At 61.7% G+C, this 27,872-nt stretch overlaps 14 non-coding genes across 14 annotated transcripts; all 14 read right to left on the bottom strand.

Moving 5' to 3' along the window:
- Nucleotides 1-802: 802 nt before the first annotated feature.
- On the bottom strand, nucleotides 803-921 carry LOC125331266. The gene has a single exon (XR_007205965.1). It is a non-coding gene; the product is annotated as a 5S ribosomal RNA (ribosomal RNA).
- A 2,857-nt stretch (nucleotides 922-3,778) lies between these two features.
- On the bottom strand, nucleotides 3,779-3,897 carry LOC125331265. The gene has a single exon (XR_007205964.1). It is a non-coding gene; the product is annotated as a 5S ribosomal RNA (ribosomal RNA).
- Nucleotides 3,898-4,819: 922 nt separating this feature from the next.
- LOC125331264 lies at nucleotides 4,820-4,938 on the bottom strand. Its single transcript, XR_007205963.1, has one exon. It is a non-coding gene; the product is annotated as a 5S ribosomal RNA (ribosomal RNA).
- A 2,948-nt stretch (nucleotides 4,939-7,886) lies between these two features.
- Nucleotides 7,887-8,005, bottom strand: LOC125331263. The gene has a single exon (XR_007205962.1). It is a non-coding gene; the product is annotated as a 5S ribosomal RNA (ribosomal RNA).
- A 595-nt stretch (nucleotides 8,006-8,600) lies between these two features.
- Nucleotides 8,601-8,719, bottom strand: LOC125331262. Its single transcript, XR_007205961.1, has one exon. It is a non-coding gene; the product is annotated as a 5S ribosomal RNA (ribosomal RNA).
- Nucleotides 8,720-9,641: 922 nt separating this feature from the next.
- Nucleotides 9,642-9,760, bottom strand: LOC125331261. Its single transcript, XR_007205960.1, has one exon. It is a non-coding gene; the product is annotated as a 5S ribosomal RNA (ribosomal RNA).
- Nucleotides 9,761-12,626: 2,866 nt separating this feature from the next.
- On the bottom strand, nucleotides 12,627-12,745 carry LOC125331260. The gene has a single exon (XR_007205959.1). It is a non-coding gene; the product is annotated as a 5S ribosomal RNA (ribosomal RNA).
- Nucleotides 12,746-13,667: 922 nt separating this feature from the next.
- LOC125331258 lies at nucleotides 13,668-13,786 on the bottom strand. Its single transcript, XR_007205957.1, has one exon. It is a non-coding gene; the product is annotated as a 5S ribosomal RNA (ribosomal RNA).
- Nucleotides 13,787-16,634: 2,848 nt separating this feature from the next.
- Nucleotides 16,635-16,753, bottom strand: LOC125331256. Its single transcript, XR_007205956.1, has one exon. It is a non-coding gene; the product is annotated as a 5S ribosomal RNA (ribosomal RNA).
- A 922-nt stretch (nucleotides 16,754-17,675) lies between these two features.
- LOC125331255 lies at nucleotides 17,676-17,794 on the bottom strand. The gene has a single exon (XR_007205955.1). It is a non-coding gene; the product is annotated as a 5S ribosomal RNA (ribosomal RNA).
- Nucleotides 17,795-20,751: 2,957 nt separating this feature from the next.
- On the bottom strand, nucleotides 20,752-20,870 carry LOC125331249. The gene has a single exon (XR_007205949.1). It is a non-coding gene; the product is annotated as a 5S ribosomal RNA (ribosomal RNA).
- Nucleotides 20,871-21,792: 922 nt separating this feature from the next.
- On the bottom strand, nucleotides 21,793-21,911 carry LOC125331238. The gene has a single exon (XR_007205939.1). It is a non-coding gene; the product is annotated as a 5S ribosomal RNA (ribosomal RNA).
- Nucleotides 21,912-24,877: 2,966 nt separating this feature from the next.
- Nucleotides 24,878-24,996, bottom strand: LOC125331227. Its single transcript, XR_007205928.1, has one exon. It is a non-coding gene; the product is annotated as a 5S ribosomal RNA (ribosomal RNA).
- Nucleotides 24,997-25,918: 922 nt separating this feature from the next.
- On the bottom strand, nucleotides 25,919-26,037 carry LOC125331215. Its single transcript, XR_007205917.1, has one exon. It is a non-coding gene; the product is annotated as a 5S ribosomal RNA (ribosomal RNA).
- Nucleotides 26,038-27,872: the final 1,835 nt, after the last annotated feature.

Genomic DNA, 27,872 nt, shown 5'->3' with positions numbered 1-27,872 from the left:
TCGGCCTTGGCAACAACAGCACCTGCATCCAGACCAAGCACCACGCAAGCCACACAAGCCACGCCAGGCACGCGAGCATCAACAGTCATGGCCACCAGGTCTGTCCTCGGCAACAGTGGAACCTGCAGCCAGACCTGGACCCACACAAGCCACGCCAGCTGCACGAGCTATGCAAGCATCCACAGTCGTGGACACCAGCGCCGCCGTCGGCAACAACAGAACCTACAGACAGACCCAGCACCACACAAGCCACAAAAGCCACGCAAGCTACGGGAGCATCAACAGTCATGGCCACCGGGTCTGCCCTTGGCAACAATGGAACCTGCAGCCAGACCCAGAGCCACACAAGCCACACAAGCCACGCCAGCCACGTGAGCCACACGAGCATCAACAGTCATGGCCACTTGCTTCGGCCTTGGCAACAACGGAACCTGCAGCCAGAGCTGGCACCACACAAGCCACGCCAGCCACACAAGCTACGGGAGCATCAACAGTCATGGCCACGGGGTCTGCCCTTGGCAACAATGGGACCTGCAGCCAGACCCAGCACCACACAAGCCACACAAGCCACGCCAGCCGCGCAAGCTACAAAAGCTACGTGAGCATCAACAGTCATGGCCACCAGGTCTGCCCGCGGCAACAACGGAACCTGCAGCCAGACCCAGAGCCACACAAGCCACGCCAGCCACACAAGCCCCATGAGCCACGCGAGCCACGGCCACCGTGGCCCTCGTGCCCCTTTGCTCATGTGCCCAAACAAAACAAGGCACCTCTGTCGCAGTCCCCGGAAGACAGCAAAAGAAGCCTACAGCACCCGGTATTCCCAGGCGGTCTCCCATCCAAGTACTAACCGGGCCCGACCCTGCTTAGCTTCCGAGATCAGACGAGATCGGGCGTTCTCAGGGTGGTATGGCCGTAGGCACCCCTCAGCCCCACAGCAGCGCTCTCCAGCACACGCCAGCGCCTTCCTGCCCTGCCCCAATGCCCCCCGCACCCGGCACACGGCCGCCAGCGCCGCCCTCGGCAACAACGGAACCTGCAGCCAGACCAAGCGCCACACAGGCCACACAAGCCACGCCGGCCACGCCAGCCACGCGAGCATCAACAGTCATGGCCACTTGCTTCGCCCTTGGCAACAACGGAACCTGCAGCCAGACCCAGAGCTGCACAAGCTACTCAAGCCACGCCAGCCGCACGAGCTATGCAAGCATCCACAGTCATGGCCACCAGCACCGCCGTCAGCAACAACAGAACCTACAGACAGACCCAGCACCACACAAGCCACAAAAGCCACGCCAGCAACGCAAGCTATGTGAGCATCAACAGTCATGGCCACCGGGTCTGCCCTTGGCAACAATGGAACCTGCAGCCAGACCCAGCACCACACAAGCCTCACATGCAATGCCAGCCACGCAAGCTACGGGAGCATCAACAGTCATGGCCACCGGGTCTGCCCTCGGCAACAATGGAACCTGCAGCCAGACCCAGAGCCACACAAGCTACTCAAGCCACACCAGCCACGTTAGCTACACGAGCATCAACAGTCACGGCCACCAGCGCTGCCGTCGGCAACAATGGAACCTGCAGCCAGACTCAGAGCCACACAAGCCACACAAGCCACGCCAGCCACGCCAGCCACACGCGCATCAACAGTCATGGCCACTTGCTTCGCCCTTGGCAACAACGGAACCTGCAGCCAGACCCAGCACCACACAAGCCACACATGCAACGCCAGCCACGCAAGCTACGTGAGCATCACCAGTCATGGCCACTGGGTCAGCCCTCGGCAACAACGGAACCTGCAGCCAGATCCACAGCCACGCCAGCCACGCCAGCCGCGCCAGCCACGCGAACTACATGAGCATCAACAGTCATGGCCACTTGCTTCGGCCTTGGCAACAACGGAACCTGCAGCCAGACCTGGCACCACACAAGCCACACAAGCCACGCCAGCCACGCAAGCTACGTGAGCATCAACAGTCATGGCCACCAGGTCTGTCCTTGCCAACAACGGAACCTGCAGCCAGACCCAGAGCCACACAAGCCACACAAACCATGCCAGCCACGCGAGCTACGGGAGCATCAACAGTCATGGCCACTTGCTTCACCCTTGGCAACAACGGAACCTGCAGCCAGACCCAGCACCACACAAGCCACACAAGCCACGCCAGCCGCGCAAGCTACAAAAGCTACGGGAGCATCAACAGTCACGGCCACCAGGTCTGCCCGCGGCAACAACGGAACCTGCAGCCAGACCCAGAGCCACACAAGCCACACAAGCCACACAAGCCACGCCGGCCACGCAAGCTACGCAAGCTACGGGAGCATCAACAGTCATGGCCACTTGCTTTGGCCTTTGCAACAACAGAACCTGCAGCCAGACCCAGCACCACACAAGCCACAAATGCAACGCCAGCCACGCAAGCTACGTGAGCATCAACAGTCACGGCCACCAGGTCTGCCCTCGGCAACAACGGAACCTGCAGCCAGACCCACAGCCACGCCAGCCACGCGAACTACATGAGCATCAACAGTCATGGCCACTTGCTTCGGCCTTGGCAACAACGGAACCTGCAGCCAGACCTGGCACCACACAAGCCACGCCAGCCACGCAAGCTACGGGAGCATCAACAGTCATGGCCACCGGGTCTGCCCTTGGCAACAATGGGACCTGCAGCCAGACCCAGCACCACACAAGCCACACAAGCCACGCCAGCCACGTGAGCTACGTGAGCATCAACAGTCATGGCCACCAGGTCTGCCCGCGGCAACAACGGAACCTGCAGCCAGACCCAGAGCCACACAAGCAACTCAAACCACGCCAGCCACGCGAGCTACGGGAGCATCAACAGTCACGGCCACCAGCGCCGCCGTCGGCAACAACGGAACCTGCAGCTGGACCCAGAGCCACACAAGCCTCACAAGCCCCGCCGGCCACGCGAACTACGTGAGCATCAACAGTCATGGCCACTTGCTTCGGCCTTGGCAACAACGGCACCTGCATCCAGACCAAGCACCACGCAAGCCACACAAGCCACGCCAGGCACGCGAGCATCAACAGTCATGGCCACCAGGTCTGTCCTCGGCAACAGTGGAACCTGCAGCCAGACCTGGACCCACACAAGCCACGCCAGCCGCACGAGCTATGCAAGCATCCACAGTCGTGGACACCAGCGCCGCCGTCGGCAACAACAGAACCTACAGACAGACCCAGCACCACACAAGCCACAAAAGCCACGCAAGCTACGGGAGCATCAACAGTCATGGCCACCGGGTCTGCCCTTGGCAACAATGGAACCTGCAGCCAGACCCAGAGCCACACAAGCCACACAAGCCACGCCAGCCACGTGAGCCACACGAGCATCAACAGTCATGGCCACTTGCTTCGGCCTTGGCAACAACGGAACCTGCAGCCAGACCTGGCACCACACAAGCCACGCCAGCCACACAAGCTACGGGAGCATCAACAGTCATGGCCACGGGGTCTGCCCTTGGCAACAATGGGACCTGCAGCCAGACCCAGCACCACACAAGCCACACAAGCCACGCCAGCCGCGCAAGCTACAAAAGCTACGTGAGCATCAACAGTCATGGCCACCAGGTCTGCCCGCGGCAACAACGGAACCTGCAGCCAGACCCAGAGCCACACAAGCCACGCCAGCCACACAAGCCCCATGAGCCACGCGAGCCACGGCCACCGTTGCCCTCGTGCCCCTTTGCTCATGTGCCCAAACAAAACAAGGCACCTCTGTCGCAGTCCCCGGAAGACAGCAAAAGAAGCCTACAGCACCCGGTATTCCCAGGCGGTCTCCCATCCAAGTACTAACCGGGCCCGACCCTGCTTAGCTTCCGAGATCAGACGAGATCGGGCGTTCTCAGGGTGGTATGGCCGTAGGCACCCCTCAGCCCCACAGCAGCGCTCTCCAGCACACGCCAGCGCCTTCCTGCCCTGCCCCAATGCCCCCCGCACCCGGCACACGGCCGCCAGCGCCGCCCTCGGCAACAACGGAACCTGCAGCCAGACCAAGCGCCACACAGGCCACACAAGCCACGCCGGCCACGCCAGCCACGCGAGCATCAACAGTCATGGCCACTTGCTTCGCCCTTGGCAACAACGGAACCTGCAGCCAGACCCAGAGCTGCACAAGCTACTCGAACCACGCCAGCCACGTGAGCTACGTGAGCATCCACAGTCATGGCCACCGGGTCAGCCCTCGGCAACAATGGCACCTGCAGGCAGACCCAGAGCCACACAAGCAACGCCGGCCACGCGAACTACATGAGCATCAACAGTCATGGCCACTTGCTTCACCCTTGGCAACAACGGAACCTGCAGCCAGACCTGGCACCACACAATCCACATGAGCCACGCCAGCCGCACGAGCTATGCAAACATCAACATTCATGGCCACCAGCGCCGCCGTCGGCAACAACAGAACCTGCAGCCAGACCTGGCACCACACAAGCGACAAAAGCCACGCCAGCCATGTGAGCTACGGGAGCATCAACACTCATGGCCACCTGGTCTGTCCTTGCCAACAACGGAACCTGTAGCCAGACCCAGAGCCACACAAGCCACACAAGCCACGCCAGCCATGTGAGCTACGTGAGCATCAACAGTCATGGCCACCAGGTCTACCCTCGGCAACAACGGAACCTGCAGCCAGACCCAGCGCCACACAAGCCACACAAGCCACGCCAGCCACACAAGCCCCATGAGCCACGCGAGCCACGGCCACCGTTGCCCTCGTGCCCCTTTGCTCATGTGCCCAAACAAAACAAGGCACCTCTGTCGCAGTCCCCGGAAGACAGCAAAAGAAGCCTACAGCACCCGGTATTCCCAGGCGGTCTCCCATCCAAGTACTAACCGGGCCCGACCCTGCTTAGCTTCCGAGATCAGACGAGATCGGGCGTTCTCAGGGTGGTATGGCCGTAGGCACCCCTCAGCCCCACAGCAGCGCTCTCCAGCACACGCCAGCGCCTTCCTGCCCTGCCCCAATGCCCCCCGCACCCGGCACACGGCCGCCAGCGCCGCCCTCGGCAACAACGGAACCTGCAGCCAGACCAAGCGCCACACAGGCCACACAAGCCACGCCGGCCACGCCAGCCACGCGAGCATCAACAGTCATGGCCACTTGCTTCGCCCTTGGCAACAACGGAACCTGCAGCCAGACCCAGAGCTGCACAAGCTACTCAAGCCACGCCAGCCGCACGAGCTATGCAAGCATCCACAGTCATGGCCACCAGCACCGCCGTCAGCAACAACAGAACCTACAGACAGACCCAGCACCACACAAGCCACAAAAGCCACGCCAGCAACGCAAGCTATGTGAGCATCAACAGTCATGGCCACCGGGTCTGCCCTTGGCAACAATGGAACCTGCAGCCAGACCCAGCACCACACAAGCCTCACATGCAATGCCAGCCACGCAAGCTACGGGAGCATCAACAGTCATGGCCACCGGGTCTGCCCTCGGCAACAATGGAACCTGCAGCCAGACCCAGAGCCACACAAGCTACTCAAGCCACACCAGCCACGTTAGCTACACGAGCATCAACAGTCACGGCCACCAGCGCTGCCGTCGGCAACAATGGAACCTGCAGCCAGACTCAGAGCCACACAAGCCACACAAGCCACGCCAGCCACACGCGCATCAACAGTCGTGGCCACTTGCTTCGCCCTTGGCAACAACGGAACCTGCAGCCAGACCCAGCACCACACAAGCCACACATGCAACGCCAGCCACGCAAGCTACGTGAGCATCACCAGTCATGGCCACTGGGTCAGCCCTCGGCAACAACGGAACCTGCAGCCAGATCCACAGCCACGCCAGCCACGCCAGCCGCGCCAGCCACGCGAACTACATGAGCATCAACAGTCATGGCCACTTGCTTCGCCCTTGGCAACAACGGAACCTGCAGCCAGACCCAGCACCACACAAGCCACACATGCAACGCCAGCCACGCAAGCTACGTGAGCATCAACAGTCATGGCCACCAGGTCTGTCCTTGCCAACAACGGAACCTGCAGCCAGACCCAGCACCACACAAGCCACACATGCAACGCCAGCCACGCAAGCTACGTGAGCATCAACAGTCATGGCCACCAGGTCTGTCCTTGCCAACAACGGAACCTGCAGCCAGACCCAGAGCCACACAAGCCACACAAACCATGCCAGCCACGCGAGCTACGGGAGCATCAACAGTCATGGCCACTTGCTTCACCCTTGGCAACAACGGAACCTGCAGCCAGACCCAGCACCACACAAGCCACACAAGCCACGCCAGCCGCGCAAGCTACAAAAGCTACGGGAGCATCAACAGTCACGGCCACCAGGTCTGCCCGCGGCAACAACGGAACCTGCAGCCAGACCCAGAGCCACACAAGCCACACAAGCCACGCCGGCCACGCAAGCTACGCAAGCTACGGGAGCATCAACAGTCATGGCCACTTGCTTTGGCCTTTGCAACAACAGAACCTGCAGCCAGACCCAGCACCACACAAGCCACAAATGCAACGCCAGCCACGCAAGCTACGTGAGCATCAACAGTCATGGCCACCAGGTCTGCCCTCGGCAACAACGGAACCTGCAGCCAGACCCACAGCCACGCCAGCCACGCGAACTACATGAGCATCAACAGTCATGGCCACTTGCTTCGGCCTTGGCAACAACGGAACCTGCAGCCAGACCTGGCACCACACAAGCCACGCCAGCCACGCAAGCTACGGGAGCATCAACAGTCATGGCCACCGGGTCTGCCCTTGGCAACAATGGGACCTGCAGCCAGACCCAGCACCACACAAGCCACACAAGCCACGCCAGCCACGTGAGCTACGTGAGCATCAACAGTCATGGCCACCAGGTCTGCCCGCGGCAACAACGGAACCTGCAGCCAGACCCAGAGCCACACAAGCAACTCAAACCACGCCAGCCACGCGAGCTACGGGAGCATCAACAGTCACGGCCACCAGCGCCGCCGTCGGCAACAACGGAACCTGCAGCTGGACCCAGAGCCACACAAGCCTCACAAGCCCCGCCGGCCACGCGAACTACGTGAGCATCAACAGTCATGGCCACTTGCTTCGGCCTTGGCAACAACAGCACCTGCATCCAGACCAAGCACCACGCAAGCCACACAAGCCACGCCAGGCACGCGAGCATCAACAGTCATGGCCACCAGGTCTGTCCTCGGCAACAGTGGAACCTGCAGCCAGACCTGGACCCACACAAGCCACGCCAGCCGCACGAGCTATGCAAGCATCCACAGTCGTGGACACCAGCGCCGCCGTCGGCAACAACAGAACCTACAGACAGACCCAGCACCACACAAGCCACAAAAGCCACGCAAGCTACGGGAGCATCAACAGTCATGGCCACCGGGTCTGCCCTTGGCAACAATGGAACCTGCAGCCAGACCCAGAGCCACACAAGCCACACAAGCCACGCCAGCCACGTGAGCCACACGAGCATCAACAGTCATGGCCACTTGCTTCGGCCTTGGCAACAACGGAACCTGCAGCCAGACCTGGCACCACACAAGCCACGCCAGCCACACAAGCTACGGGAGCATCAACAGTCATGGCCACGGGGTCTGCCCTTGGCAACAATGGGACCTGCAGCCAGACCCAGCACCACACAAGCCACACAAGCCACGCCAGCCGCGCAAGCTACAAAAGCTACGTGAGCATCAACAGTCATGGCCACCAGGTCTGCCCGCGGCAACAACGGAACCTGCAGCCAGACCCAGAGCCACACAAGCCACGCCAGCCACACAAGCCCCATGAGCCACGCGAGCCACGGCCACCGTGGCCCTCGTGCCCCTTTGCTCATGTGCCCAAACAAAACAAGGCACCTCTGTCGCAGTCCCCGGAAGACAGCAAAAGAAGCCTACAGCACCCGGTATTCCCAGGCGGTCTCCCATCCAAGTACTAACCGGGCCCGACCCTGCTTAGCTTCCGAGATCAGACGAGATCGGGCGTTCTCAGGGTGGTATGGCCGTAGGCACCCCTCAGCCCCACAGCAGCGCTCTCCAGCACACGCCAGCGCCTTCCTGCCCTGCCCCAATGCCCCCCGCACCCGGCACACGGCCGCCAGCGCCGCCCTCGGCAACAACGGAACCTGCAGCCAGACCAAGCGCCACACAGGCCACACAAGCCACGCCGGCCACGCCAGCCACGCGAGCATCAACAGTCATGGCCACTTGCTTCGCCCTTGGCAACAACGGAACCTGCAGCCAGACCCAGAGCTGCACAAGCTACTCAAGCCACGCCAGCCGCACGAGCTATGCAAGCATCCACAGTCATGGCCACCAGCACCGCCGTCAGCAACAACAGAACCTACAGACAGACCCAGCACCACACAAGCCACAAAAGCCACGCCAGCAACGCAAGCTATGTGAGCATCAACAGTCATGGCCACCAGGTCTGCCCGCGGCAACAACGGAACCTGCAGCCAGACCCAGAGCCACACAAGCCACGCCAGCCACACAAGCCCCATGAGCCACGCGAGCCACGGCCACCGTTGCCCTCGTGCCCCTTTGCTCATGTGCCCAAACAAAACAAGGCACCTCTGTCGCAGTCCCCGGAAGACAGCAAAAGAAGCCTACAGCACCCGGTATTCCCAGGCGGTCTCCCATCCAAGTACTAACCGGGCCCGACCCTGCTTAGCTTCCGAGATCAGACGAGATCGGGCGTTCTCAGGGTGGTATGGCCGTAGGCACCCCTCAGCCCCACAGCAGCGCTCTCCAGCACACGCCAGCACCTTCCTGCCCTGCCCCAATGCCCCCCGCACCCGGCACACGGCCGCCAGCGCCGCCCTCGGCAACAACGGAACCTGCAGCCAGACCAAGCGCCACACAGGCCACACAAGCCACGCCGGCCACGCCAGCCACGCGAGCATCAACAGTCATGGCCACTTGCTTCGCCCTTGGCAACAACGGAACCTGCAGCCAGACCCAGAGCTGCACAAGCTACTCGAACCACGCCAGCCACGTGAGCTACGTGAGCATCCACAGTCATGGCCACCGGGTCAGCCCTCAGCAACAATGGCACCTGCAGGCAGACCCAGAGCCACACAAGCAACGCCGGCCATGCGAACTACATGAGCATCAACAGTCATGGCCACTTGCTTCACCCTTGGCAACAACGGAACCTGCAGCCAGACCTGGCACCACACAATCCACATGAGCCACGCCAGCCGCACGAGCTATGCAAACATCAACATTCATGGCCACCAGCGCCGCCGTCGGCAACAACAGAACCTGCAGCCAGACCTGGCACCACACAAGCGACAAAAGCCACGCCAGCCATGTGAGCTACGGGAGCATCAACACTCATGGCCACCTGGTCTGTCCTTGCCAACAACGGAACCTGTAGCCAGACCCAGAGCCACACAAGCCACACAAGCCACGCCAGCCATGTGAGCTACGTGAGCATCAACAGTCATGGCCACCAGGTCTGCCCTCGGCAACAACGGAACCTGCAGCCAGACCCAGCGCCACACAAGCCACACAAGCCACGCCAGCCACACAAGCCCCATGAGCCACGCGAGCCACGGCCACCGTTGCCCTCGTGCCCCTTTGCTCATGTGCCCAAACAAAACAAGGCACCTCTGTCGCAGTCCCCGGAAGACAGCAAAAGAAGCCTACAGCACCCGGTATTCCCAGGCGGTCTCCCATCCAAGTACTAACCGGGCCCGACCCTGCTTAGCTTCCGAGATCAGACGAGATCGGGCGTTCTCAGGGTGGTATGGCCGTAGGCACCCCTCAGCCCCACAGCAGCGCTCTCCAGCACACGCCAGCGCCTTCCTGCCCTGCCCCAATGCCCCCCGCACCCGGCACACGGCCGCCAGCGCCGCCCTCGGCAACAACGGAACCTGCAGCCAGACCAAGCGCCACACAGGCCACACAAGCCACGCCGGCCACGCCAGCCACGCGAGCATCAACAGTCATGGCCACTTGCTTCGCCCTTGGCAACAACGGAACCTGCAGCCAGACCCAGAGCTGCACAAGCTACTCAAGCCACGCCAGCCGCACGAGCTATGCAAGCATCCACAGTCATGGCCACCAGCACCGCCGTCAGCAACAACAGAACCTACAGACAGACCCAGCACCACACAAGCCACAAAAGCCACGCCAGCAACGCAAGCTATGTGAGCATCAACAGTCATGGCCACCGGGTCTGCCCTTGGCAACAATGGAACCTGCAGCCAGACCCAGCACCACACAAGCCTCACATGCAATGCCAGCCACGCAAGCTACGGGAGCATCAACAGTCATGGCCACCGGGTCTGCCCTCGGCAACAATGGAACCTGCAGCCAGACCCAGAGCCACACAAGCTACTCAAGCCACACCAGCCACGTTAGCTACACGAGCATCAACAGTCACGGCCACCAGCGCTGCCGTCGGCAACAATGGAACCTGCAGCCAGACTCAGAGCCACACAAGCCACACAAGCCACGCCAGCCACGCCAGCCACACGCGCATCAACAGTCATGGCCACTTGCTTCGCCCTTGGCAACAACGGAACCTGCAGCCAGACCCAGCACCACACAAGCCACACATGCAACGCCAGCCACGCAAGCTACGTGAGCATCACCAGTCATGGCCACTGGGTCAGCCCTCGGCAACAACGGAACCTGCAGCCAGATCCACAGCCACGCCAGCCACGCCAGCCACGCCAGCCGCGCCAGCCACGCGAACTACATGAGCATCAACAGTCATGGCCACTTGCTTCGGCCTTGGCAACAACGGAACCTGCAGCCAGACCTGGCACCACACAAGCCACACAAGCCACGCCAGCCACGCAAGCTACGTGAGCATCAACAGTCATGGCCACCAGGTCTGTCCTTGCCAACAACGGAACCTGCAGCCAGACCCAGAGCCACACAAGCCACACAAACCATGCCAGCCACGCGAGCTACGGGAGCATCAACAGTCATGGCCACTTGCTTCACCCTTGGCAACAACGGAACCTGCAGCCAGACCCAGCACCACACAAGCCACACAAGCCACGCCAGCCGCGCAAGCTACAAAAGCTACGGGAGCATCAACAGTCACGGCCACCAGGTCTGCCCGCGGCAACAACGGAACCTGCAGCCAGACCCAGAGCCACACAAGCCACACAAGCCACACAAGCCACGCCGGCCACGCAAGCTACGCAAGCTACGGGAGCATCAACAGTCATGGCCACTTGCTTTGGCCTTTGCAACAACAGAACCTGCAGCCAGACCCAGCACCACACAAGCCACAAATGCAACGCCAGCCACGCAAGCTACGTGAGCATCAACAGTCACGGCCACCAGGTCTGCCCTCGGCAACAACGGAACCTGCAGCCAGACCCACAGCCACGCCAGCCACGCGAACTACATGAGCATCAACAGTCATGGCCACTTGCTTCGGCCTTGCCAACAACGGAACCTGCAGCCAGACCTGGCACCACACAAGCCACGCCAGCCACGCAAGCTACGGGAGCATCAACAGTCATGGCCACCGGGTCTGCCCTTGGCAACAATGGGACCTGCAGCCAGACCCAGCACCACACAAGCCACACAAGCCACGCCAGCCACGTGAGCTACGTGAGCATCAACAGTCATGGCCACCAGGTCTGCCCGCGGCAACAACGGAACCTGCAGCCAGACCCAGAGCCACACAAGCAACTCAAACCACGCCAGCCACGCGAGCTACGGGAGCATCAACAGTCACGGCCACCAGCGCCGCCGTCGGCAACAACGGAACCTGCAGCTGGACCCAGAGCCACACAAGCCTCACAAGCCCCGCCGGCCACGCGAACTACGTGAGCATCAACAGTCATGGCCACTTGCTTCGGCCTTGGCAACAACGGCACCTGCATCCAGACCAAGCACCACGCAAGCCACACAAGCCACGCCAGGCACGCGAGCATCAACAGTCATGGCCACCAGGTCTGTCCTCGGCAACAGTGGAACCTGCAGCCAGACCTGGACCCACACAAGCCACGCCAGCCGCACGAGCTATGCAAGCATCCACAGTCGTGGACACCAGCGCCGCCGTCGGCAACAACAGAACCTACAGACAGACCCAGCACCACACAAGCCACAAAAGCCACGCAAGCTACGGGAGCATCAACAGTCATGGCCACCGGGTCTGCCCTTGGCAACAATGGAACCTGCAGCCAGACCCAGAGCCACACAAGCCACACAAGCCACGCCAGCCACGTGAGCCACACGAGCATCAACAGTCATGGCCACTTGCTTCGGCCTTGGCAACAACGGAACCTGCAGCCAGACCTGGCACCACACAAGCCACGCCAGCCACACAAGCTACGGGAGCATCAACAGTCATGGCCACGGGGTCTGCCCTTGGCAACAATGGGACCTGCAGCCAGACCCAGCACCACACAAGCCACACAAGCCACGCCAGCCGCGCAAGCTACAAAAGCTACGTGAGCATCAACAGTCATGGCCACCAGGTCTGCCCGCGGCAACAACGGAACCTGCAGCCAGACCCAGAGCCACACAAGCCACGCCAGCCACACAAGCCCCATGAGCCACGCGAGCCACGGCCACCGTTGCCCTCGTGCCCCTTTGCTCATGTGCCCAAACAAAACAAGGCACCTCTGTCGCAGTCCCCGGAAGACAGCAAAAGAAGCCTACAGCACCCGGTATTCCCAGGCGGTCTCCCATCCAAGTACTAACCGGGCCCGACCCTGCTTAGCTTCCGAGATCAGACGAGATCGGGCGTTCTCAGGGTGGTATGGCCGTAGGCACCCCTCAGCCCCACAGCAGCGCTCTCCAGCACACGCCAGCGCCTTCCTGCCCTGCCCCAATGCCCCCCGCACCCGGCACACGGCCGCCAGCGCCGCCCTCGGCAACAACGGAACCTGCAGCCAGACCAAGCGCCACACAGGCCACACAAGCCACGCCGGCCACGCCAGCCACGCGAGCATCAACAGTCATGGCCACTTGCTTCGCCCTTGGCAACAACGGAACCTGCAGCCAGACCCAGAGCTGCACAAGCTACTCGAACCACGCCAGCCACGTGAGCTACGTGAGCATCCACAGTCATGGCCACCGGGTCAGCCCTCGGCAACAATGGCACCTGCAGGCAGACCCAGAGCCACACAAGCAACGCCGGCCACGCGAACTACATGAGCATCAACAGTCATGGCCACTTGCTTCACCCTTGGCAACAACGGAACCTGCAGCCAGACCTGGCACCACACAATCCACATGAGCCACGCCAGCCGCACGAGCTATGCAAACATCAACATTCATGGCCACCAGCGCCGCCGTCGGCAACAACAGAACCTGCAGCCAGACCTGGCACCACACAAGCGACAAAAGCCACGCCAGCCATGTGAGCTACGGGAGCATCAACACTCATGGCCACCTGGTCTGTCCTTGCCAACAACGGAACCTGTAGCCAGACCCAGAGCCACACAAGCCACACAAGCCACGCCAGCCATGTGAGCTACGTGAGCATCAACAGTCATGGCCACCAGGTCTGCCCTCGGCAACAACGGAACCTGCAGCCAGACCCAGCGCCACACAAGCCACACAAGCCACGCCAGCCACACAAGCCCCATGAGCCACGCGAGCCACGGCCACCGTTGCCCTCGTGCCCCTTTGCTCATGTGCCCAAACAAAACAAGGCACCTCTGTCGCAGTCCCCGGAAGACAGCAAAAGAAGCCTACAGCACCCGGTATTCCCAGGCGGTCTCCCATCCAAGTACTAACCGGGCCCGACCCTGCTTAGCTTCCGAGATCAGACGAGATCGGGCGTTCTCAGGGTGGTATGGCCGTAGGCACCCCTCAGCCCCACAGCAGCGCTCTCCAGCACACGCCAGCGCCTTCCTGCCCTGCCCCAATGCCCCCCGCACCCGGCACACGGCCGCCAGCGCCGCCCTCGGCAACAACGGAACCTGCAGCCAGACCAAGCGCCACACAGGCCACACAAGCCACGCCGGCCACGCCAGCCACGCGAGCATCAACAGTCATGGCCACTTGCTTCGCCCTTGGCAACAACGGAACCTGCAGCCAGACCCAGAGCTGCACAAGCTACTCAAGCCACGCCAGCCGCACGAGCTATGCAAGCATCCACAGTCATGGCCACCAGCACCGCCGTCAGCAACAACAGAACCTACAGACAGACCCAGCACCACACAAGCCACAAAAGCCACGCCAGCAACGCAAGCTATGTGAGCATCAACAGTCATGGCCACCGGGTCTGCCCTTGGCAACAATGGAACCTGCAGCCAGACCCAGAGCCACACAAGCCTCACATGCAATGCCAGCCACGCAAGCTACGGGAGCATCAACAGTCATGGCCACCGGGTCTGCCCTCGGCAACAATGGAACCTGCAGCCAGACCCAGAGCCACACAAGCTACTCAAGCCACACCAGCCACGTTAGCTACACGAGCATCACCAGTCACGGCCACCAGCGCTGCCGTCGGCAACAATGGAACCTGCAGCCAGACTCAGAGCCACACAAGCCACACAAGCCACGCCAGCCACACGCGCATCAACAGTCGTGGCCACTTGCTTCGCCCTTGGCAACAACGGAACCTGCAGCCAGACCCAGCACCACACAAGCCACACATGCAACGCCAGCCACGCAAGCTACGTGAGCATCACCAGTCATGGCCACTGGGTCAGCCCTCGGCAACAACGGAACCTGCAGCCAGATCCACAGCCACGCCAGCCACGCCAGCCGCGCCAGCCACGCGAACTACATGAGCATCAACAGTCATGGCCACTTGCTTCGGCCTTGGCAACAACGGAACCTGCAGCCAGACCTGGCACCACACAAGCCACACAAGCCACGCCAGCCACGCAAGCTACGTGAGCATCAACAGTCATGGCCACCAGGTCTGTCCTTGCCAACAACGGAACCTGCAGCCAGACCCAGAGCCACACAAGCCACACAAACCATGCCAGCCACGCGAGCTACGGGAGCATCAACAGTCATGGCCACTTGCTTCACCCTTGGCAACAACGGAACCTGCAGCCAGACCCAGCACCACACAAGCCACACAAGCCACGCCAGCCGCGCAAGCTACAAAAGCTACGGGAGCATCAACAGTCACGGCCACCAGGTCTGCCCGCGGCAACAACGGAACCTGCAGCCAGACCCAGAGCCACACAAGCCACACAAGCCACACAAGCCACGCCGGCCACGCAAGCTACGCAAGCTACGGGAGCATCAACAGTCATGGCCACTTGCTTTGGCCTTTGCAACAACAGAACCTGCAGCCAGACCCAGCACCACACAAGCCACAAATGCAACGCCAGCCACGCAAGCTACGTGAGCATCAACAGTCACGGCCACCAGGTCTGCCCTCGGCAACAACGGAACCTGCAGCCAGACCCACAGCCACGCCAGCCACGCGAACTACATGAGCATCAACAGTCATGGCCACTTGCTTCGGCCTTGCCAACAACGGAACCTGCAGCCAGACCTGGCACCACACAAGCCACGCCAGCCACGCAAGCTACGGGAGCATCAACAGTCATGGCCACCGGGTCTGCCCTTGGCAACAATGGGACCTGCAGCCAGACCCAGCACCACACAAGCCACACAAGCCACGCCAGCCACGTGAGCTACGTGAGCATCAACAGTCATGGCCACCAGGTCTGCCCGCGGCAACAACGGAACCTGCAGCCAGACCCAGAGCCACACAAGCAACTCAAACCACGCCAGCCACGCGAGCTACGGGAGCATCAACAGTCACGGCCACCAGCGCCGCCGTCGGCAACAACGGAACCTGCAGCTGGACCCAGAGCCACACAAGCCTCACAAGCCCCGCCGGCCACGCGAACTACGTGAGCATCAACAGTCATGGCCACTTGCTTCGGCCTTGGCAACAACGGCACCTGCATCCAGACCAAGCACCACGCAAGCCACACAAGCCACGCCAGGCACGCGAGCATCAACAGTCATGGCCACCAGGTCTGTCCTCGGCAACAGTGGAACCTGCAGCCAGACCTGGACCCACACAAGCCACGCCAGCCGCACGAGCTATGCAAGCATCCACAGTCGTGGACACCAGCGCCGCCGTCGGCAACAACAGAACCTACAGACAGACCCAGCACCACACAAGCCACAAAAGCCACGCAAGCTACGGGAGCATCAACAGTCATGGCCACCGGGTCTGCCCTTGGCAACAATGGAACCTGCAGCCAGACCCAGAGCCACACAAGCCACACAAGCCACGCCAGCCACGTGAGCCACACGAGCATCAACAGTCATGGCCACTTGCTTCGGCCTTGGCAACAACGGAACCTGCAGCCAGACCTGGCACCACACAAGCCACGCCAGCCACACAAGCTACGGGAGCATCAACAGTCATGGCCACGGGGTCTGCCCTTGGCAACAATGGGACCTGCAGCCAGACCCAGCACCACACAAGCCACACAAGCCACGCCAGCCGCGCAAGCTACAAAAGCTACGTGAGCATCAACAGTCATGGCCACCAGGTCTGCCCGCGGCAACAACGGAACCTGCAGCCAGACCCAGAGCCACACAAGCCACGCCAGCCACACAAGCCCCATGAGCCACGCGAGCCACGGCCACCGTTGCCCTCGTGCCCCTTTGCTCATGTGCCCAAACAAAACAAGGCACCTCTGTCGCAGTCCCCGGAAGACAGCAAAAGAAGCCTACAGCACCCGGTATTCCCAGGCGGTCTCCCATCCAAGTACTAACCGGGCCCGACCCTGCTTAGCTTCCGAGATCAGACGAGATCGGGCGTTCTCAGGGTGGTATGGCCGTAGGCACCCCTCAGCCCCACAGCAGCGCTCTCCAGCACACGCCAGCGCCTTCCTGCCCTGCCCCAATGCCCCCCGCACCCGGCACACGGCCGCCAGCGCCGCCCTCGGCAACAACGGAACCTGCAGCCAGACCAAGCGCCACACAGGCCACACAAGCCACGCCGGCCACGCCAGCCACGCGAGCATCAACAGTCATGGCCACTTGCTTCGCCCTTGGCAACAACGGAACCTGCAGCCAGACCCAGAGCTGCACAAGCTACTCGAACCACGCCAGCCACGTGAGCTACGTGAGCATCCACAGTCATGGCCACCGGGTCAGCCCTCGGCAACAATGGCACCTGCAGGCAGACCCAGAGCCACACAAGCAACGCCGGCCACGCGAACTACATGAGCATCAACAGTCATGGCCACTTGCTTCACCCTTGGCAACAACGGAACCTGCAGCCAGACCTGGCACCACACAATCCACATGAGCCACGCCAGCCGCACGAGCTATGCAAACATCAACATTCATGGCCACCAGCGCCGCCGTCGGCAACAACAGAACCTGCAGCCAGACCTGGCACCACACAAGCGACAAAAGCCACGCCAGCCATGTGAGCTACGGGAGCATCAACACTCATGGCCACCTGGTCTGTCCTTGCCAACAACGGAACCTGTAGCCAGACCCAGAGCCACACAAGCCACACAAGCCACGCCAGCCATGTGAGCTACGTGAGCATCAACAGTCATGGCCACCAGGTCTGCCCTCGGCAACAACGGAACCTGCAGCCAGACCCAGCGCCACACAAGCCACACAAGCCACGCCAGCCACACAAGCCCCATGAGCCACGCGAGCCACGGCCACCGTTGCCCTCGTGCCCCTTTGCTCATGTGCCCAAACAAAACAAGGCACCTCTGTCGCAGTCCCCGGAAGACAGCAAAAGAAGCCTACAGCACCCGGTATTCCCAGGCGGTCTCCCATCCAAGTACTAACCGGGCCCGACCCTGCTTAGCTTCCGAGATCAGACGAGATCGGGCGTTCTCAGGGTGGTATGGCCGTAGGCACCCCTCAGCCCCACAGCAGCGCTCTCCAGCACACGCCAGCGCCTTCCTGCCCTGCCCCAATGCCCCCCGCACCCGGCACACGGCCGCCAGCGCCGCCCTCGGCAACAACGGAACCTGCAGCCAGACCAAGCGCCACACAGGCCACACAAGCCACGCCGGCCACGCCAGCCACGCGAGCATCAACAGTCATGGCCACTTGCTTCGCCCTTGGCAACAACGGAACCTGCAGCCAGACCCAGAGCTGCACAAGCTACTCAAGCCACGCCAGCCGCACGAGCTATGCAAGCATCCACAGTCATGGCCACCAGCACCGCCGTCAGCAACAACAGAACCTACAGACAGACCCAGCACCACACAAGCCACAAAAGCCACGCCAGCAACGCAAGCTATGTGAGCATCAACAGTCATGGCCACCGGGTCTGCCCTTGGCAACAATGGAACCTGCAGCCAGACCCAGAGCCACACAAGCCTCACATGCAATGCCAGCCACGCAAGCTACGGGAGCATCAACAGTCATGGCCACCGGGTCTGCCCTCGGCAACAATGGAACCTGCAGCCAGACCCAGAGCCACACAAGCTACTCAAGCCACACCAGCCACGTTAGCTACACGAGCATCACCAGTCACGGCCACCAGCGCTGCCGTCGGCAACAATGGAACCTGCAGCCAGACTCAGAGCCACACAAGCCACACAAGCCACGCCAGCCACACGCGCATCAACAGTCGTGGCCACTTGCTTCGCCCTTGGCAACAACGGAACCTGCAGCCAGACCCAGCACCACACAAGCCACACATGCAACGCCAGCCACGCAAGCTACGTGAGCATCACCAGTCATGGCCACTGGGTCAGCCCTCGGCAACAACGGAACCTGCAGCCAGATCCACAGCCACGCCAGCCACGCCAGCCGCGCCAGCCACGCGAACTACATGAGCATCAACAGTCATGGCCACTTGCTTCGGCCTTGGCAACAACGGAACCTGCAGCCAGACCTGGCACCACACAAGCCACACAAGCCACGCCAGCCACGCAAGCTACGGGAGCATCAACAGTCATGGCCACCAGGTCTGTCCTTGCCAACAACGGAACCTGCAGCCAGACCCAGAGCCACACAAGCAACTCAAACCATGCCAGCCACGCGAGCTACGGGAGCATCAACAGTCATGGCCACTTGCTTCACCCTTGGCAACAACGGAACCTGCAGCCAGACCCAGCACCACACAAGCCACACAAGCCACGCCAGCCGCGCAAGCTACAAAAGCTACGGGAGCATCAACAGTCACGGCCACCAGGTCTGCCCGCGGCAACAACGGAACCTGCAGCCAGACCCAGAGCCACACAGGCCACACAAGCCACGCCGGCCACGCCAGCCACGCGAGCATCAACAGTCATGGCCACTTGCTTCGCCCTTGGCAACAACGGAACCTGCAGCCAGACCCAGAGCCACACAAGCCACACAAGCCACACAAGCCACGCCGGCCACGCAAGCTACGCAAGCTACGGGAGCATCAACAGTCATGGCCACTTGCTTTGGCCTTTGCAACAACAGAACCTGCAGCCAGACCCAGCACCACACAAGCCACAAATGCAACGCCAGCCACGCAAGCTACGTGAGCATCAACAGTCACGGCCACCAGGTCTGCCCTCGGCAACAACGGAACCTGCAGCCAGACCCACAGCCACGCCAGCCACGCGAACTACATGAGCATCAACAGTCATGGCCACTTGCTTCGGCCTTGGCAACAACGGAACCTGCAGCCAGACCTGGCACCACACAAGCCACGCCAGCCACGCAAGCTACGGGAGCATCAACAGTCATGGCCACCGGGTCTGCCCTTGGCAACAATGGGACCTGCAGCCAGACCCAGCACCACACAAGCCACACAAGCCACGCCAGCCACGTGAGCTACGTGAGCATCAACAGTCATGGCCACCAGGTCTGCCCGCGGCAACAACGGAACCTGCAGCCAGACCCAGAGCCACACAAGCAACTCAAACCACGCCAGCCACGCGAGCTACGGGAGCATCAACACTCACGGCCACCAGCGCCGCCGTCGGCAACAACGGAACCTGCAGCTGGACCCAGAGCCACACAAGCCTCACAAGCCCCGCCGGCCACGCGAACTACGTGAGCATCAACAGTCATGGCCACTTGCTTCGGCCTTGGCAACAACGGCACCTGCATCCAGACCAAGCACCACGCAAGCCACACAAGCCACGCCAGGCACGCGAGCATCAACAGTCATGGCCACCAGGTCTGTCCTCGGCAACAGTGGAACCTGCAGCCAGACCTGGACCCACACAAGCCACGCCAGCCGCACGAGCTATGCAAGCATCCACAGTCGTGGACACCAGCGCCGCCGTCGGCAACAACAGAACCTACAGACAGACCCAGCACCACACAAGCCACAAAAGCCACGCAAGCTACGGGAGCATCAACAGTCATGGCCACCGGGTCTGCCCTTGGCAACAATGGAACCTGCAGCCAGACCCAGAGCCACACAAGCCACACAAGCCACGCCAGCCACGTGAGCCACACGAGCATCAACAGTCATGGCCACTTGCTTCGGCCTTGGCAACAACGGAACCTGCAGCCAGACCTGGCACCACACAAGCCACGCCAGCCACACAAGCTACGGGAGCATCAACAGTCATGGCCACGGGGTCTGCCCTTGGCAACAATGGGACCTGCAGCCAGACCCAGCACCACACAAGCCACACAAGCCACGCCAGCCGCGCAAGCTACAAAAGCTACGTGAGCATCAACAGTCATGGCCACCAGGTCTGCCCGCGGCAACAACGGAACCTGCAGCCAGACCCAGAGCCACACAAGCCACGCCAGCCACACAAGCCCCATGAGCCACGCGAGCCACGGCCACCGTTGCCCTCGTGCCCCTTTGCTCATGTGCCCAAACAAAACAAGGCACCTCTGTCGCAGTCCCCGGAAGACAGCAAAAGAAGCCTACAGCACCCGGTATTCCCAGGCGGTCTCCCATCCAAGTACTAACCGGGCCCGACCCTGCTTAGCTTCCGAGATCAGACGAGATCGGGCGTTCTCAGGGTGGTATGGCCGTAGGCACCCCTCAGCCCCACAGCAGCGCTCTCCAGCACACGCCAGCGCCTTCCTGCCCTGCCCCAATGCCCCCCGCACCCGGCACACGGCCGCCAGCGCCGCCCTCGGCAACAACGGAACCTGCAGCCAGACCAAGCGCCACACAGGCCACACAAGCCACGCCGGCCACGCCAGCCACGCGAGCATCAACAGTCATGGCCACTTGCTTCGCCCTTGGCAACAACGGAACCTGCAGCCAGACCCAGAGCTGCACAAGCTACTCGAACCACGCCAGCCACGTGAGCTACGTGAGCATCCACAGTCATGGCCACCGGGTCAGCCCTCGGCAACAATGGCACCTGCAGGCAGACCCAGAGCCACACAAGCAACGCCGGCCACGCGAACTACATGAGCATCAACAGTCATGGCCACTTGCTTCACCCTTGGCAACAACGGAACCTGCAGCCAGACCTGGCACCACACAATCCACATGAGCCACGCCAGCCGCACGAGCTATGCAAACATCAACATTCATGGCCACCAGCGCCGCCGTCGGCAACAACAGAACCTGCAGCCAGACCTGGCACCACACAAGCGACAAAAGCCACGCCAGCCATGTGAGCTACGGGAGCATCAACACTCATGGCCACCTGGTCTGTCCTTGCCAACAACGGAACCTGTAGCCAGACCCAGAGCCACACAAGCCACACAAGCCACGCCAGCCATGTGAGCTACGTGAGCATCAACAGTCATGGCCACCAGGTCTGCCCTCGGCAACAACGGAACCTGCAGCCAGACCCAGCGCCACACAAGCCACACAAGCCACGCCAGCCACACAAGCCCCATGAGCCACGCGAGCCACGGCCACCGTTGCCCTCGTGCCCCTTTGCTCATGTGCCCAAACAAAACAAGGCACCTCTGTCGCAGTCCCCGGAAGACAGCAAAAGAAGCCTACAGCACCCGGTATTCCCAGGCGGTCTCCCATCCAAGTACTAACCGGGCCCGACCCTGCTTAGCTTCCGAGATCAGACGAGATCGGGCGTTCTCAGGGTGGTATGGCCGTAGGCACCCCTCAGCCCCACAGCAGCGCTCTCCAGCACACGCCAGCGCCTTCCTGCCCTGCCCCAATGCCCCCCGCACCCGGCACACGGCCGCCAGCGCCGCCCTCGGCAACAACGGAACCTGCAGCCAGACCAAGCGCCACACAGGCCACACAAGCCACGCCGGCCACGCCAGCCACGCGAGCATCAACAGTCATGGCCACTTGCTTCGCCCTTGGCAACAACGGAACCTGCAGCCAGACCCAGAGCTGCACAAGCTACTCAAGCCACGCCAGCCGCACGAGCTATGCAAGCATCCACAGTCATGGCCACCAGCACCGCCGTCAGCAACAATAGAACCTACAGACAGACCCAGCACCACACAAGCCACAAAAGCCACGCCAGCAACGCAAGCTATGTGAGCATCAACAGTCATGGCCACCGGGTCTGCCCTTGGCAACAATGGAACCTGCAGCCAGACCCAGCACCACACAAGCCTCACATGCAATGCCAGCCACGCAAGCTACGGGAGCATCAACAGTCATGGCCACCGGGTCTGCCCTCGGCAACAATGGAACCTGCAGCCAGACCCAGAGCCACACAAGCTACTCAAGCCACACCAGCCACGTTAGCTACACGAGCATCACCAGTCACGGCCACCAGCGCTGCCGTCGGCAACAATGGAACCTGCAGCCAGACTCAGAGCCACACAAGCCACACAAGCCACGCCAGCCACACGCGCATCAACAGTCGTGGCCACTTGCTTCGCCCTTGGCAACAACGGAACCTGCAGCCAGACCCAGCACCACACAAGCCACACATGCAACGCCAGCCACGCAAGCTACGTGAGCATCACCAGTCATGGCCACTGGGTCAGCCCTCGGCAACAACGGAACCTGCAGCCAGATCCACAGCCACGCCAGCCACGCCAGCCGCGCCAGCCACGCGAACTACATGACCATCAACAGTCATGGCCACTTGCTTCGCCCTTGGCAACAACGGAACCTGCAGCCAGACCCGGCACCACACAAGCCACACATGCAACGCCAGCCACGCAAGCTACGTGAGCATCACCAGTCATGGCCACTGGGTCAGCCCTCGGCAACAACGGAACCTGCAGCCAGATCCACAGCCACGCCAGCCACGCCAGCCACGCCAGCCGCGCCAGCCACGCGAACTACATGAGCATCAACAGTCATGGCCACTTGCTTCGGCCTTGGCAACAACGGAACCTGCAGCCAGACCTGGCACCACACAAGCCACACAAGCCACGCCAGCCACGCAAGCTACGGGAGCATCAACAGTCATGGCCACCAGGTCTGTCCTTGCCAACAACGGAACCTGCAGCCAGACCCAGAGCCACACAAGCCACACAAACCATGCCAGCCACGCGAGCTACGGGAGCATCAACAGTCATGGCCACTTGCTTCACCCTTGGCAACAACGGAACCTGCAGCCAGACCCAGCACCACACAAGCCACACAAGCCACGCCAGCCGCGCAAGCTACAAAAGCTACGGGAGCATCAACAGTCACGGCCACCAGGTCTGCCCGCGGCAACAACGGAACCTGCAGCCAGACCCAGAGCCACACAAGCCACACAAGCCACGCCGGCCACGCAAGCTACGCAAGCTACGGGAGCATCAACAGTCATGGCCACTTGCTTTGGCCTTTGCAACAACAGAACCTGCAGCCAGACCCAGCACCACACAAGCCACAAATGCAACGCCAGCCACGCAAGCTACGTGAGCATCAACAGTCATGGCCACCAGGTCTGCCCTCGGCAACAACGGAACCTGCAGCCAGACCCACAGCCACGCCAGCCACGCGAACTACATGAGCATCAACAGTCATGGCCACTTGCTTCGGCCTTGGCAACAACGGAACCTGCAGCCAGACCTGGCACCACACAAGCCACGCCAGCCACGCAAGCTACGGGAGCATCAACAGTCATGGCCACCGGGTCTGCCCTTGGCAACAATGGGACCTGCAGCCAGACCCAGCACCACACAAGCCACACAAGCCACGCCAGCCACGTGAGCTACGTGAGCATCAACAGTCATGGCCACCAGGTCTGCCCGCGGCAACAACGGAACCTGCAGCCAGACCCAGAGCCACACAAGCAACTCAAACCACGCCAGCCACGCGAGCTACGGGAGCATCAACACTCACGGCCACCAGCGCCGCCGTCGGCAACAACGGAACCTGCAGCTGGACCCAGAGCCACACAAGCCTCACAAGCCCCGCCGGCCACGCGAACTACCTGAGCATCAACAGTCATGGCCACCAGGTCTGTCCTCGGCAACAGTGGAACCTGCAGCCAGACCTGGACCCACACAAGCCACGCCAGCCGCACGAGCTATGCAAGCATCCACAGTCGTGGACACCAGCGCCGCCGTCGGCAACAACAGAACCTACAGACAGACCCAGCACCACACAAGCCACAAAAGCCACGCAAGCTACGGGAGCATCAACAGTCATGGCCACCGGGTCTGCCCTTGGCAACAATGGAACCTGCAGCCAGACCCAGAGCCACACAAGCCACACAAGCCACGCCAGCCACGTGAGCCACACGAGCATCAACAGTCATGGCCACTTGCTTCGGCCTTGGCAACAATGGAATCTGCAGCCAGACCTGGCACCACACAAGCCACGCCAGCCACACAAGCTACGGGAGCATCAACAGTCATGGCCACGGGGTCTGCCCTTGGCAAGAATGGGACCTGCAGCCAGACCCAGCACCACACAAGCCACACAAGCCACGCCAGCCGCGCAAGCTACAAAAGCTACGTGAGCATCAACAGTCATGGCCACCAGGTCTGCCCGCGGCAACAACGGAACCTGCAGCCAGACCCAGAGCCACACAAGCCACGCCAGCCACACAAGCCCCATGAGCCACGCGAGCCACGGCCACCGTGGCCCTCGTGCCCCTTTGCTCATGTGCCCAAACAAAACAAGGCACCTCTGTCGCAGTCCCCGGAAGACAGCAAAAGAAGCCTACAGCACCCGGTATTCCCAGGCGGTCTCCCATCCAAGTACTAACCGGGCCCGACCCTGCTTAGCTTCCGAGATCAGACGAGATCGGGCGTTCTCAGGGTGGTATGGCCGTAGGCACCCCTCAGCCCCACAGCAGCGCTCTCCAGCACACGCCAGCACCTTCCTGCCCTGCCCCAATGCCCCCCGCACCCGGCACACGGCCGCCAGCGCCGCCCTCGGCAACAACGGAACCTGCAGCCAGACCAAGCGCCACACAGGCCACACAAGCCACGCCGGCCACGCCAGCCACGCGAGCATCAACAGTCATGGCCACTTGCTTCGCCCTTGGCAACAACGGAACCTGCAGCCAGACCCAGAGCTGCACAAGCTACTCAAGCCACGCCAGCCGCACGAGCTATGCAAGCATCCACAGTCATGGCCACCGGGTCAGCCCTCGGCAACAATGGCACCTGCAGGCAGACCCAGAGCCACACAAGCAACGCCGGCCACGCGAACTACATGAGCATCAACAGTCATGGCCACTTGCTTCACCCTTGGCAACAACGGAACCTGCAGCCAGACCTGGCACCACACAATCCACATGAGCCACGCCAGCCGCACGAGCTATGCAAACATCAACATTCATGGCCACCAGCGCCGCCGTCGGCAACAACAGAACCTGCAGCCAGACCTGGCACCACACAAGCGACAAAAGCCACGCCAGCCATGTGAGCTACGGGAGCATCAACACTCATGGCCACCAGGTCTGTCCTTGCCAACAACGGAACCTGTAGCCAGACCCAGAGCCACACAAGCCACACAAGCCACGCCAGCCATGTGAGCTACGTGAGCATCAACAGTCATGGCCACCAGGTCTGCCCTCGGCAACAACGGAACCTGCAGCCAGACCCAGCGCCACACAAGCCACGCCAGCCACGCCAGCCACACAAGCCCCATGAGCCACGCGAGCCACGGCCACCGTTGCCCTCGTGCCCCTTTGCTCGTGTGCCCAAACAAAACAAGGCACCTCTTGCCCAGACCCCAGGACACAGCAAAAGAAGCCTACAGCACCCGGTATTCCCAGGCGGTCTCCCATCCAAGTACTAACCGGGCCCGACCCTGCTTAGCTTCCGAGATCAGACGAGATCGGGCGTTCTCAGGGTGGTATGGCCGTAGGCACCCCTCAGCCCCACAGCAGCGCTCTCCAGCACACGCCAGCGCCTTCCTGCCCTGCCCCAATGCCCCCCGCACACGGCACACGGCTGCCAGCGCCGCCCTCAGCAACAACGGAACCTGCAGCCAGACCAAGCGCCACACAGGCCACACAAGCCACGCCGGCCACGCCAGCCACGCGAGCATCAACAGTCATGGCCACTTGCTTCGCCCTTGGCAACAACGGAACCTGCAGCCAGACCCAGAGCTGCACAAGCTACTCAAGCCACGCCAGCCGCACGAGCTATGCAAGCATCCACAGTCATGGCCACCAGCACCGCCGTCAGCAACAACAGAACCTACAGACAGACCCAGCACCACACAAGCCACAAAAGCCACGCCAGCAACGCAAGCTATGTGAGCATCAACAGTCATGGCCACCGGGTCTGCCCTTGGCAACAATGGAACCTGCAGCCAGACCCAGCACCACACAAGCCTCACATGCAATGCCAGCCACGCAAGCTACAGGGGCATCAACAGTCATGGCCACCGGGTCTGCCCTCGGCAACAATGGAACCTGCAGCCAGACCCAGAGCCACACAACCTACTCAAGCCACACCAGCCACGTTAGCTACACGAGCATCACCAGTCACGGCCACCAGCGCTGCCGTCGGCAACAATGGAACCTGCAGCCAGACTCAGAGCCACACAAGCCACACAAGCCACGACAGCCACACGCGCATCAACAGTCGTGGCCACTTGCTTCGCCCTTGGCAACAACGGAACCTGCAGCCAGACCCAGCACCACACAAGCCACACATGCAACGCCAGCCACGCAAGCTACGTGAGCATCACCAGTCATGGCCACTGGGTCAGCCCTCGGCAACAACGGAACCTGCAGCCAGATCCACAGCCACGCCAGCCACGCCAGCCGCGCCAGCCACGCGAACTACATGAGCATCAACAGTCATGGCCACTTGCTTCGGCCTTGGCAACAACGGAACCTGCAGCCAGACCTGGCACCACACAAGCCACACAAGCCACGCCAGCCACGCAAGCTACGGGAGCATCAACAGTCATGGCCACCAGGTCTGTCCTTGCCAACAACGGAACCTGCAGCCAGACCCAGAGCCACACAAGCAACTCAAACCATGCCAGCCACGCGAGCTACGGGAGCATCAACAGTCATGGCCACTTGCTTCACCCTTGGCAACAACGGAACCTGCAGCCAGACCCAGCACCACACAAGCCACACAAGCCACGCCAGCCACTCAAGCTACAAAAGCTACGGGAGCATCAACAGTCACGGCCACCAGGTCTGCCCGCGGCAACAACGGAACCTGCAGCCAGACCCAGAGCCACACAAGCCACACAAGCCACGCCGGCCACGCAAGCTACGCAAGCTACGGGAGCATCAACAGTCATGGCCACTTGCTTTGGCCTTTGCAACAACAGAACCTGCAGCCAGACCCAGCACCACACAAGCCACACAAGCCACGCCAGCCACACGAGCTATGCAAGCATCCACAGTCATGGCCACCAGCACCGCCGTCAGCAACAACAGAACCTACAGACAGACCCAGCACCACACAAGCCACTCAAACCATGCCAGCCACGCAAGCTATGTGAGCATCAACAGTCATGGCCACCGGGTCTGCCCTTGGCAACAACGGAACCTGCAGCCAGACCCAGCACCACACAAGCCTCACATGCAATGCCAGCCACGCAAGCTATGTGAGCATCAACAGTCATGGCCACCGGGTCTGCCCTCGGCAACAACGGAACCTGCAGCCAGACCCGGACCCACACAAGCCACTCAAGCTACTCAAGCCACGCCAGCCGCACGAGCTATGCAAGCATC

This window comes from Corvus hawaiiensis, chromosome 10 (assembly GCF_020740725.1).
Source record: "Corvus hawaiiensis isolate bCorHaw1 chromosome 10, bCorHaw1.pri.cur, whole genome shotgun sequence".
In the NCBI taxonomy this organism is placed as follows: domain Eukaryota; kingdom Metazoa; phylum Chordata; class Aves; order Passeriformes; family Corvidae; genus Corvus; species Corvus hawaiiensis.
This window is presented reverse-complemented; position numbering and strand designations above follow the sequence as displayed.